Genomic DNA, 12,028 nt, shown 5'->3' with positions numbered 1-12,028 from the left:
AAAAGTCCATTTGTGGAGATGGCCACCTGGACTCCCGTTAAGAAGACATGCTGTCAACCTCTAGATCCCTCACATGCCTGCACTTTTCGGCTTGCTGCTGCTGCAATCCACGCGTTTTAGATCTGCATAACTCCACCTCTTTTAGCACAGTACCCTCAACCCCCGGCTGTTCCCACCCGCCTCAACACCGTTGGAAGGGAGGAGAACCAATTAAGGCGGGGGGGGGGTGGAACGAGCAGCTGTCTACCCTTAGCAGGAGGGTTGCTGATTAATTACCTCTCCTGCTGCTGCTGCTGCTGGCTGTCCAGCAGCAGACTGAAGGTGGCTGCTGCTGTGCGCAGGTATATAAAGGCTCAGAGCCTATTATGACACGCGCAGCCAGCGTTCCATTGCCACATTCCGTCTACTGCAGGCGGGATACCTGGATGGCTGAATGTCACTGAGAAGCTCACAGAGACCGCCATAAGCAACAGTTTAAAAGAATGCCACAGACTAATCAACCAAACTTTTTGGGTTGGTTTCTCTTTTATAGTCTGCAGGCATTAAATGAAAGAAGTCAGTGTTCCAGCAGAGGGAGACAACGTTTCAGAAAAGGCATTGTAGCAAACCAAAAAAGAAATTTTAAGCGCAGCAGAGTAACCAGCTCACATACCTGTTAGCTCAGGTGAGTTTAAAAGGCTGCTGTTGATAACAAGGGCATTTGCTAAATAGATGGTGTGTGTGCAACAATATACTGAAAGGTCAATTATATTGTGCAGCTTATCTCACCACCTGTAGTTATTTAGGTGAAAGATCCAAAATGCTTGCCTAATATGTCTGTTTATCCAAAAGGAAGTATAGAGGGAGAGCTAGATAGATAGCATTGCATTACATTACATGGCAATGCAATGCACAGTTGCTGAAGTTGAACCAAAATGAGCTTGTCATCTGGCTTCTGCAACTTTTAACATGAAAAATCCAATGAGGAGAAGAAAAGCAAAGCCAAAGAGTCCATCCCAAAATCCGACAAACAAGCCAAATGAACAAAAAGCATTGAATTCAATTCTTTCTGATTTTAGAAACTGCATTAAAGAAGGGGTGCACCGGTCCTGGAGATACTGCAATACCAGGTCAATGCGTGGAGTGGACAGAGCAAGCTCTTTTTCCATCTCCCTGTTCTAAAAATCCATTTAATATATGGTCCCCAGATAGGGGACGTATCAGATATTAAACTGATAAGAACAGATACTACACTTGATCTTAGCCAAAAGGCCGAGAAGCGATAACCAGAATTGGTTTCCGACTACGGTGCCACCCAAGGATTCTGAAAAGTCCATTTGTGGAGATGGCCACCTGGACTCCCGTTAAGAAGACATGCTGTCAACCTCTAGATCCCTCACATGCCTGCACTTTTCGGCTTGCTGCTGCTGCAATCCACGCGTTTTAGATCTGCATAACTCCACCTCTTTTAGCACAGTACCCTCAACCCCCGGCTGTTCCCACCCGCCTCAACACCGTTGGAAGGGAGGAGAACCAATTAAGGCGGGGGGGGGTGGGGGTGGAATGAGCAGCTGTCTACCCTTAGCAGGAGGGTTGCTGATTAATTACCTCTCCTGCTGCTGCTGCTGGCTGTCCAGCAGCAGACTGAAGGTGGCTGCTGCTGTGCGCAGGTATATAAAGGCTCAGAGCCTATTATGACACGCGCAGCCAGCGTTCCATTGCCACATTCCGTCTACTGCAGGCGGGATACCTGGATGGCTGAATGTCACTGAGAAGCTCACAGAGACCGCCATAAGCAACAGTTTAAAAGAATGCCACAGACTAATCAACCAAACTTTTTGGGTTGGTTCCTCTTTTATAGTCTGCAGGCATTAAATGAAAGAAGTCAGTGTTCCAGCAGAGGGAGACAACGTTTCAGAAAAAGCATTGTAGCAAACCAAAAAAGAAATTTTAAGCGCAGCAGAGTAACCAGCTCACATACCTGTTAGCTCAGGTGAGTTTAAAAGGCTGCTGTTGATAACAAGGGCATTTGCTAAATAGATGGTGTGTGTGCAACAATATACTGAAAGGTCAATTATATTGTGCAGCTTATCTCACCACCTGTAGTTATTTAGGTGAAAGCTCCAAAATGCTTGCCTAATATGTCTGTTTATCCAAAAGGAAGTATAGAGGGAGAGCTAGATAGATAGCATTGCATTACATTACATGGCAATGCAATGCACAGTTGCTGAAGTTGAACCAAAATGAGCTTGTCATCTGGCTTCTGCAACTTTTAACATGAAAAATCCAATGAGGAGAAGAAAAGCAAAGCCAAAGAGTCCATCCCAAAATCCGACAAACAAGCCAAATGAACAAAAAGCATTGAATTCAATTCTTTCTGATTTTAGAAACTGCATTAAAGAAGGGGTGCACCGGTCCTGGAGATACTGCAATACCAGGTCAATGCGTGGAGTGGACAGAGCAAGCTCTTTTTCCATCTCCCTGTTCTAAAAATCCATTTAATATATGGTCCCCAGATAGGGGACGTATCAGATATTAAACTGAGAAGAACAGATACTACACTTGATCTTAGCCAAAAGGCCGAGAAGCGATAACCAGAATTGGTTTCCGACTCCGGTGCCACCCAAGGATTCTGAAAAGTCCATTTGTGGAGATGGCCACCTGGACTCCCGTTAAGAAGACATGCTGTCAACCTCTAGATCCCTCACATGCCTGCACTTTTCGGCTTGCTGCTGCTGCAATCCACGCGTTTTAGATCTGCATAACTCCACCTCTTTTATCACAGTACCCTCAACCCCCGGCTGTTCCCACCCGCCTCAACACCGTTGGAAGGGAGGAGAACCAATTAGGCCGAGGGGGGGGGGATCTTGGAACGAGCAGCTGTCTACCCTTAGCAGGAGGGTTGCTGATTAATTACCTCTCCTGCTGCTGCTGCTGCTGGCTGTCCAGCAGCAGACTGAAGGTGGCTGCTGCTGTGCGCAGGTATATAAAGGCTCAGAGCCTATTATGACACGCGCAGCCAGCATTCCATTGCCACATTCCGTCTACTGCAGGCGGGATACCTGGATGGCTGAATGTCACTGAGAAGCTCACAGAGACCGCCATAAGCAACAGTTTAAAAGAATGCCACAGACTAATCAACCAAACTTTTTCGGTTGGTTTCTCTTTTATAGTCTGCAGGCATTAAATGAAAGAAGTCAGTGTTCCAGCAGAGGGAGACAACGTTTCAGAAAAGGCATTGTAGCAAACCAAAAAAGAAATTTTAAGCGCAGCAGAGTAACCAGCTCACATACCTGTTAGCTCAGGTGAGTTTAAAAGGCTGCTGTTGATAACAAGGGCATTTGCTAAATAGATGGTGTGTGTGCAACAATATACTGAAAGGTCAATTATATTGTGCAGCTTATCTCACCACCTGTAGTTATTTAGGTGAAAGCTCCAAAATGCTTGCCTAATATGTCTGTTTATCCAAAAGGAAGTATAGAGGGAGAGCTAGATAGATAGCATTGCATTACATTACATGGCAATGCAATGCACAGTTGCTGAAGTTGAACCAAAATGAGCTTGTCATCTGGCTTCTGCAACTTTTAACATGAAAAATCCAATGAGGAGAAGAAAAGCAAAGCCAAAGAGTCCATCCCAAAATCCGACAAACAAGCCAAATGAACAAAAAGCATTGAATTCAATTCTTTCTGATTTTAGAAACTGCATTAAAGAAGGGGTGCACCGGTCCTGGAGATACTGCAATACCAGGTCAATGCGTGGAGTGGACAGAGCAAGCTCTTTTTCCATCTCCCTGTTCTAAAAATCCATTTAATATATGGTCCCCAGATAGGGGACGTATCAGATATTAAACTGATAAGAACAGATACTACACTTGATCTTAGCCAAAAGGCCGAGAAGCGATAACCAGAATTGGTTTCCGACTACGGTGCCACCCAAGGATTCTGAAAAGTCCATTTGTGGAGATGGCCACCTGGACTCCCGTTAAGAAGACATGCTGTCAACCTCTAGATCCCTCACATGCCTGCACTTTTCGGCTTGCTGCTGCTGCAATCCACGCGTTTTAGATCTGCATAACTCCACCTCTTTTAGCACAGTACCCTCAACCCCCGGCTGTTCCCACCCGCCTCAACACCGTTGGAAGGGAGGAAAACCAATTAAGGCGGGAGGGGGGGGGGGTGGAACGAGCAGCTGTCTACCCTTAGCAGGAGGGTTGCTGATTAATTACCTCTCCTGCTGCTGCTGCTGCTGGCTGTTCAGCAGCAGACTGAAGGTGGCTGCTGCTGTGCGCAGGTATATAAAGGCTCAGAGCCTATTATGACACGCGCAGCCAGCGTTCCATTGCCACATTCCGTCTACTGCAGGCGGGACACCTGGATGGCTGAATGTCACTGAGAAGCTCACAGAGACCGCCATAAGCAACAGTTTAAAAGAATGCCACAGACTAATCAACCAAACTTTTTGGGTTGGTTTCTCTTTTATAGTCTGCAGGCATTAAATGAAAGAAGTCAGTGTTCCAGCAGAGGGAGACAACGTTTCAGAAAAGGCATTGTAGCAAACCAAAAAAGAAATTTTAAGCGCAGCAGAGTAACCAGCTCACATACCTGTTAGCTCAGGTGAGTTTAAAAGGCTGCTGTTGATAACAAGGGCATTTGCTAAATAGATGGTGTGTGTGCAACAATATACTGAAAGGTCAATTATATTGTGCAGCTTATCTCACCACCTGTAGTTATTTAGGTGAAAGCTCCAAAATGCTTGCCTAATATGTCTGTTTATCCAAAAGGAAGTATAGAGGGAGAGCTAGATAGATAGCATTGCATTACATTACATGGCAATGCAATGCACAGTTGCTGAAGTTGAACCAAAATGAGCTTGTCATCTGGCTTCTGCAACTTTTAACATGAAAAATCCAATGAGGAGAAGAAAAGCAAAGCCAAAGAGTCCATCCCAAAATCCGACAAACAACCCAAATGAACAAAAAGCATTGAATTCAATTCTTTCTGATTTTAGAAACTGCATTAAAGAAGGGGTGCACCGGTCCTGGAGATACTGCAATACCAGGTCAATGCGTGGAGTGGACAGAGCAAGCTCTTTTTCCATCTCCCTGTTCTAAAAATCCATTTAATATATGGTCCCCAGATAGGGGACGTATCAGATATTAAACTGATAAGAACAGATACTACACTTGATCTTAGCCAAAAGGCCGAGAAGCGATAACCAGAATTGGTTTCTGACTACGGTGCCACCCAAGGATTCTGAAAAGTCCATTTGTGGAGATGGCCACCTGGACTCCCGTTAAGAAGACATGCTGTCAACCTCTAGATCCCTCACATGCCTGCACTTTTCGGCTTGCTGCTGCTGCAATCCACGCGTTTTAGATCTGCATAACTCCACCTCTTTTATCACAGTACCCTCAACCCCCGGCTGTTCCCACCCGCCTCAACACCGTTGGAAGGGAGGAGAACCAATTAGGCCGAGGGGGGGGGGATCTTGGAACGAGCAGCTGTCTACCCTTAGCAGGAGGGTTGCTGATTAATTACCTCTCCTGCTGCTGCTGCTGCTGGCTGTCCAGCAGCAGACTGAAGGTGGCTGCTGCTGTGCGCAGGTATATAAAGGCTCAGAGCCTATTATGACACGCGCAGCCAGCATTCCATTGCCACATTCCGTCTACTGCAGGCGGGATACCTGGATGGCTGAATGTCACTGAGAAGCTCACAGAGACCGCCATAAGCAACAGTTTAAAAGAATGCCACAGACTAATCAACCAAACTTTTTCGGTTGGTTTCTCTTTTATAGTCTGCAGGCATTAATTGAAAGAAGTCAGTGTTCCAGCAGAGGGAGACAACGTTTCAGAAAAGGCATTGTAGCAAACCAAAAAAGAAATTTTAAGCGCAGCAGAGTAACCAGCTCACATACCTGTTAGCTCAGGTGAGTTTAAAAGGCTGCTGTTGATAACAAGGGCATTTGCTAAATAGATGGTGTGTGTGCAACAATATACTGAAAGGTCAATTATATTGTGCAGCTTATCTCACCACCTGTAGTTATTTAGGTGAAAGCTCCAAAATGCTTGCCTAATATGTCTGTTTATCCAAAAGGAAGTATAGAGGGAGAGCTAGATAGATAGCATTGCATTACATTACATGGCAATGCAATGCACAGTTGCTGAAGTTGAACCAAAATGAGCTTGTCATCTGGCTTCTGCAACTTTTAACATGAAAAATCCAATGAGGAGAAGAAAAGCAAAGCCAAAGAGTCCATCCCAAAATCCGACAAACAAGCCAAATGAACAAAAAGCATTGAATTCAATTCTTTCTGATTTTAGAAACTGCATTAAAGAAGGGGTGCACCGGTCCTGGAGATACTGCAATACCAGGTCAATGCGTGGAGTGGACAGAGCAAGCTCTTTTTCCATCTCCCTGTTCTAAAAATCCATTTAATATATGGTCCCCAGATAGGGGACGTATCAGATATTAAACTGATAAGAACAGATACTACACTTGATCTTAGCCAAAAGGCCGAGAAGCGATAACCAGAATTGGTTTCCGACTACGGTGCCACCCAAGGATTCTGAAAAGTCCATTTGTGGAGATGGCCACCTGGACTCCCGTTAAGAAGACATGCTGTCAACCTCTAGATCCCTCACATGCCTGCACTTTTCGGCTTGCTGCTGCTGCAATCCACGCGTTTTAGATCTGCATAACTCCACCTCTTTTAGCACAGTACCCTCAACCCCCGGCTGTTCCCACCCGCCTCAACACCGTTGGAAGGGAGGAAAACCAATTAAGGCGGGAGGGGGGGGGGGTGGAACGAGCAGCTGTCTACCCTTAGCAGGAGGGTTGCTGATTAATTACCTCTCCTGCTGCTGCTGCTGCTGGCTGTCCAGCAGCAGACTGAAGGTGGCTGCTGCTGTGCGCAGGTATATAAAGGCTCAGAGCCTATTATGACACGCGCAGCCAGCGTTCCATTGCCACATTCCGTCTACTGCAGGCGGGACACCTGGATGGCTGAATGTCACTGAGAAGCTCACAGAGACCGCCATAAGCAACAGTTTAAAAGAATGCCACAGACTAATCAACCAAACTTTTTGGGTTGGTTTCTCTTTTATAGTCTGCAGGCATTAAATGAAAGAAGTCAGTGTTCCAGCAGAGGGAGACAACGTTTCAGAAAAGGCATTGTAGCAAACCAAAAAAGAAATTTTAAGCGCAGCAGAGTAACCAGCTCACATACCTGTTAGCTCAGGTGAGTTTAAAAGGCTGCTGTTGATAACAAGGGCATTTGCTAAATAGATGGTGTGTGTGCAACAATATACTGAAAGGTCAATTATATTGTGCAGCTTATCTCACCACCTGTAGTTATTTAGGTGAAAGCTCCAAAATGCTTGCCTAATATGTCTGTTTATCCAAAAGGAAGTATAGAGGGAGAGCTAGATAGATAGCATTGCATTACATTACATGGCAATGCAATGCACAGTTGCTGAAGTTGAACCAAAATGAGCTTGTCATCTGGCTTCTGCAACTTTTAACATGAAAAATCCAATGAGGAGAAGAAAAGCAAAGCCAAAGAGTCCATCCCAAAATCCGACAAACAACCCAAATGAACAAAAAGCATTGAATTCAATTCTTTCTGATTTTAGAAACTGCATTAAAGAAGGGGTGCACCGGTCCTGGAGATACTGCAATACCAGGTCAATGCGTGGAGTGGACAGAGCAAGCTCTTTTTCCATCTCCCTGTTCTAAAAATCCATTTAATATATGGTCCCCAGATAGGGGACGTATCAGATATTAAACTGATAAGAACAGATACTACACTTGATCTTAGCCAAAAGGCCGAGAAGCGATAACCAGAATTGGTTTCCGACTACGGTGCCACCCAAGGATTCTGAAAAGTCCATTTGTGGAGATGGCCACCTGGACTCCCGTTAAGAAGACATGCTGTCAACCTCTAGATCCCTCACATGCCTGCACTTTTCGGCTTGCTGCTGCTGCAATCCACGCGTTTTAGATCTGCATAACTCCACCTCTTTTAGCACAGTACCCTCAACCCCCGGCTGTTCCCACCCGCCTCAACACCGTTGGAAGGGAGGAGAACCAATTAAGGCGGGGGGGGGGTGGAACGAGCAGCTGTCTACCCTTAGCAGGAGGGTTGCTGATTAATTACCTCTCCTGCTGCTGCTGCTGCTGGCTGTCCAGCAGCAGACTGAAGGTGGCTGCTGCTGTGCGCAGGTATATAAAGGCTCAGAGCCTATTATGACACGCGCAGCCAGCGTTCCATTGCCACATTCCGTCTACTGCAGGCGGGATACCTGGATGGCTGAATGTCACTGAGAAGCTCACAGAGACCGCCATAAGCAACAGTTTAAAAGAATGCCACAGACTAATCAACCAAACTTTTTGGGTTGGTTTCTCTTTTATAGTCTGCAGGCATTAAATGAAAGAAGTCAGTGTTCCAGCAGAGGGAGACATCGTTTCAGAAAAGGCATTGTAGCAAACCAAAAAAGAAATTTTAAGCGCAGCAGAGTAACCAGCTCACATACCTGTTAGCTCAGGTGAGTTTAAAAGGCTGCTGTTGATAACAAGGGCATTTGCTAAATAGATGGTGTGTGTGCAACAATATACTGAAAGGTCAATTATATTGTGCAGCTTATCTCACCACCTGTAGTTATTTAGGTGAAAGCTCCAAAATGCTTGCCTAATATGTCTGTTTATCCAAAAGGAAGTATAGAGGGAGAGCTAGATAGATAGCATTGCATTACATTACATGGCAATGCAATGCACAGTTGCTGAAGTTGAACCAAAATGAGCTTGTCATCTGGCTTCTGCAACTTTTAACATGAAAAATCCAATGAGGAGAAGAAAAGCAAAGCCAAAGAGTCCATCCCAAAATCCGACAAACAAGCCAAATGAACAAAAAGCATTGAATTCAATTCTTTCTGATTTTAGAAACTGCATTAAAGAAGGGGTGCACCGGTCCTGGAGATACTGCAATACCAGGTCAATGCGTGGAGTGGACAGAGCAAGCTCTTTTTCCATCTCCCTGTTCTAAAAATCCATTTAATATATGGTCCCCAGATAGGGGACGTATCAGATATTAAACTGATAAGAACAGATACTACACTTGATCTTAGCCAAAAGGCCGAGAAGCGATAACCAGAATTGGTTTCCGACTACGGTGCCACCCAAGGATTCTGAAAAGTCCATTTGTGGAGATGGCCACCTGGACTCCCGTTAAGAAGACATGCTGTCAACCTCTAGATCCCTCACATGCCTGCACTTTTCGGCTTGCTGCTGCTGCAATCCACGCGTTTTAGATCTGCATAACTCCACCTCTTTTAGCACAGTACCCTCAACCCCCGGCTGTTCCCACCCGCCTCAACACCGTTGGAAGGGAGGAGAACCAATTAAGGCGGGGGGGGGGGGTGGAACGAGCAGCTGTCTACCCTTAGCAGGAGGGTTGCTGATTAATTACCTCTCCTGCTGCTGCTGCTGCTGCTGGCTGTCCAGCAGCAGACTGAAGGTGGCTGCTGCTGTGCGCAGGTATATAAAGGCTCAGAGCCTATTATGACACGCGCAGCCAGCGTTCCATTGCCACATTCCGTCTACTGCAGGCGGGATACCTGGATGGCTGAATGTCACTGAGAAGCTCACAGAGACCGCCATTACCAACAGTTTAAAAGAATGCCACAGACTAATCAACCAAACTTTTTGGGTTGGTTTCTCTTTTATAGTCTGCAGGCATTAAATGAAAGAAGTCAGTGTTCCAGCAGAGGGAGACAACGTTTCAGAAAAGGCATTGTAGCAAACCAAAAAAGAAATTTTAAGCGCAGCAGAGTAACCAGCTCACATACCTGTTAGCTCAGGTGAGTTTAAAAGGCTGCTGTTGATAACAAGGGCATTTGCTAAATAGATGGTGTGTGTGCAACAATATACTGAAAGGTCAATTATATTGTGCAGCTTATCTCACCACCTGTAGTTATTTAGGTGAAAGCTCCAAAATGCTTGCCTAATATGTCTGTTTATCCAAAAGGAAGTATAGAGGGAGAGCTAGATAGATAGCATTGCATTACATTACATGGCAATGCAATGCACAGTTGCTGAAGTTGAACCAAAATGAGCTTGTCATCTGGCTTCTGCAACTTTTAACATGAAAAATCCAATGAGGAGAAGAAAAGCAAAGCCAAAGAGTCCATCCCAAAATCCGACAAACAAGCCAAATGAACAAAAAGCATTGAATTCAATTCTTTCTGATTTTAGAAACTGCATTAAAGAAGGGGTGCACCGGTCCTGGAGATACTGCAATACCAGGTCAATGCGTGGAGTGGACAGAGCAAGCTCTTTTTCCATCTCCCTGTTCTAAAAATCCATTTAATATATGGTCCCCAGATAGGGGACGTATCAGATATTAAACTGATAAGAACAGATACTACACTTGATCTTAGCCAAAAGGCCGAGAAGCGATAACCAGAATTGGTTTCCGACTACGGTGCCACCCAAGGATTCTGAAAAGTCCATTTGTGGAGATGGCCACGTGGACTCCCGTTAAGAAGACATGCTGTCAACCTCTAGATCCCTCACATGCCTGCACTTTTCGGCTTGCTGCTGCTGCAATCCACGCGTTTTAGATCTGCATAACTCCACCTCTTTTAGCACAGTACCCTCAACCCCCGGCTGTTCCCACCCGCCTCAACACCGTTGGAAGGGAGGAGAACCAATTAAGGCGGGGGGGGGGGGGGTGGAACGAGCCGCTGTCTACCCTTAGCAGGAGGGTTGCTGATTAATTACCTCTCCTGCTGCTGCTGCTGCTGCTGGCTGTCCAGCAGCAGACTGAAGGTGGCTGCTGCTGTGCGCAGGTATATAAAGGCTCAGAGCCTATTATGACACGCGCAGCCAGCGTTCCATTGCCACATTCCGTCTACTGCAGGCGGGATACCTGGATGGCTGAATGTCACTGAGAAGCTCACAGAGACCGCCATTACCAACAGTTTAAAAGAATGCCACAGACTAATCAACCAAACTTTTTGGGTTGGTTTCTCTTTTATAGTCTGCAGGCATTAAATGAAAGAAGTCAGTGTTCCAGCAGAGGGAGACAACGTTTCAGAAAAGGCATTGTAGCAAACCAAAAAAGAAATTTTAAGCGCAGCAGAGTAACCAGCTCACATACCTGTTAGCTCAGGTGAGTTTAAAAGGCTGCTGTTGATAACAAGGGCATTTGCTAAATAGATGGTGTGTGTGCAACAATATACTGAAAGGTCAATTATATTGTGCAGCTTATCTCACCACCTGTAGTTATTTAGGTGAAAGCTCCAAAATGCTTGCCTAATATGTCTGTTTATCCAAAAGGAAGTATAGAGGGAGAGCTAGATAGATAGCATTGCATTACATTACATGGCAATGCAATGCACAGTTGCTGAAGTTGAACCAAAATGAGCTTGTCATCTGGCTTCTGCAACTTTTAACATGAAAAATCCAATGAGGAGAAGAAAAGCAAAGCCAAAGAGTCCATCCCAAAATCCGACAAACAAGCCAAATGAACAAAAAGCATTGAATTCAATTCTTTCTGATTTTAGAAACTGCATTAAAGAAGGGGTGCACCGGTCCTGGAGATACTGCAATACCAGGTCAATGCGTGGAGTGGACAGAGCAAGCTCTTTTTCCATCTCCCTGTTCTAAAAATCCATTTAATATATGGTCCCCAGATAGGGGACGTATCAGATATTAAACTGATAAGAACAGATACTACACTTGATCTTAGCCAAAAGGCCGAGAAGCGATAACCAGAATTGGTTTCCGACTACGGTGCCACCCAAGGATTCTGAAAAGTCCATTTGTGGAGATGGCCACCTGGACTCCCGTTAAGAAGACATGCTGTCAACCTCTAGATCCCTCACATGCCTGCACTTTTCGGCTTGCTGCTGCTGCAATCCACGCGTTTTAGATCTGCATAACTCCACCTCTTTTAGCACAGTACCCTCAACCCCCGGCTGTTCCCACCCGCCTCAACACCGTTGGAAGGGAGGAAAACCAATTAAGGCGGGGGGGGGGGGGGGTGGAAC

General features: G+C 45.6%; 9 non-coding genes across 9 annotated transcripts; all 9 read right to left on the bottom strand.

Moving 5' to 3' along the window:
- Positions 1-1,072: 1,072 nt before the first annotated feature.
- LOC141181410 (U2 spliceosomal RNA) lies at positions 1,073-1,263 on the bottom strand. Its single transcript, XR_012256989.1, has one exon. It is a non-coding gene; the product is annotated as a U2 spliceosomal RNA (small nuclear RNA).
- A 1,117-nt stretch (positions 1,264-2,380) lies between these two features.
- LOC141181789 (U2 spliceosomal RNA) lies at positions 2,381-2,571 on the bottom strand. The gene has a single exon (XR_012257333.1). It is a non-coding gene; the product is annotated as a U2 spliceosomal RNA (small nuclear RNA).
- Positions 2,572-3,692: 1,121 nt separating this feature from the next.
- On the bottom strand, positions 3,693-3,883 carry LOC141181408 (U2 spliceosomal RNA). Its single transcript, XR_012256988.1, has one exon. It is a non-coding gene; the product is annotated as a U2 spliceosomal RNA (small nuclear RNA).
- A 1,120-nt stretch (positions 3,884-5,003) lies between these two features.
- LOC141181407 (U2 spliceosomal RNA) lies at positions 5,004-5,194 on the bottom strand. The gene has a single exon (XR_012256987.1). It is a non-coding gene; the product is annotated as a U2 spliceosomal RNA (small nuclear RNA).
- Positions 5,195-6,315: 1,121 nt separating this feature from the next.
- Positions 6,316-6,506, bottom strand: LOC141181406 (U2 spliceosomal RNA). Its single transcript, XR_012256986.1, has one exon. It is a non-coding gene; the product is annotated as a U2 spliceosomal RNA (small nuclear RNA).
- A 1,120-nt stretch (positions 6,507-7,626) lies between these two features.
- Positions 7,627-7,817, bottom strand: LOC141181405 (U2 spliceosomal RNA). Its single transcript, XR_012256985.1, has one exon. It is a non-coding gene; the product is annotated as a U2 spliceosomal RNA (small nuclear RNA).
- Positions 7,818-8,932: 1,115 nt separating this feature from the next.
- LOC141181404 (U2 spliceosomal RNA) lies at positions 8,933-9,123 on the bottom strand. Its single transcript, XR_012256984.1, has one exon. It is a non-coding gene; the product is annotated as a U2 spliceosomal RNA (small nuclear RNA).
- Positions 9,124-10,243: 1,120 nt separating this feature from the next.
- On the bottom strand, positions 10,244-10,434 carry LOC141181403 (U2 spliceosomal RNA). Its single transcript, XR_012256983.1, has one exon. It is a non-coding gene; the product is annotated as a U2 spliceosomal RNA (small nuclear RNA).
- A 1,122-nt stretch (positions 10,435-11,556) lies between these two features.
- LOC141181402 (U2 spliceosomal RNA) lies at positions 11,557-11,747 on the bottom strand. Its single transcript, XR_012256982.1, has one exon. It is a non-coding gene; the product is annotated as a U2 spliceosomal RNA (small nuclear RNA).
- Positions 11,748-12,028: the final 281 nt, after the last annotated feature.

Source organism: Phyllobates terribilis, unplaced genomic scaffold (assembly GCF_046119375.1).
Source record: "Phyllobates terribilis strain yellow unplaced genomic scaffold, ASM4611937v1 Scaffold_34__1_contigs__length_13252353, whole genome shotgun sequence".
Taxonomy (NCBI): Eukaryota; Metazoa; Chordata; class Amphibia; order Anura; family Dendrobatidae; genus Phyllobates; species Phyllobates terribilis.
The sequence above is the reverse complement of the archived record's forward strand: the minus strand, read 5'-3'. Positions and strand labels throughout refer to the sequence as shown.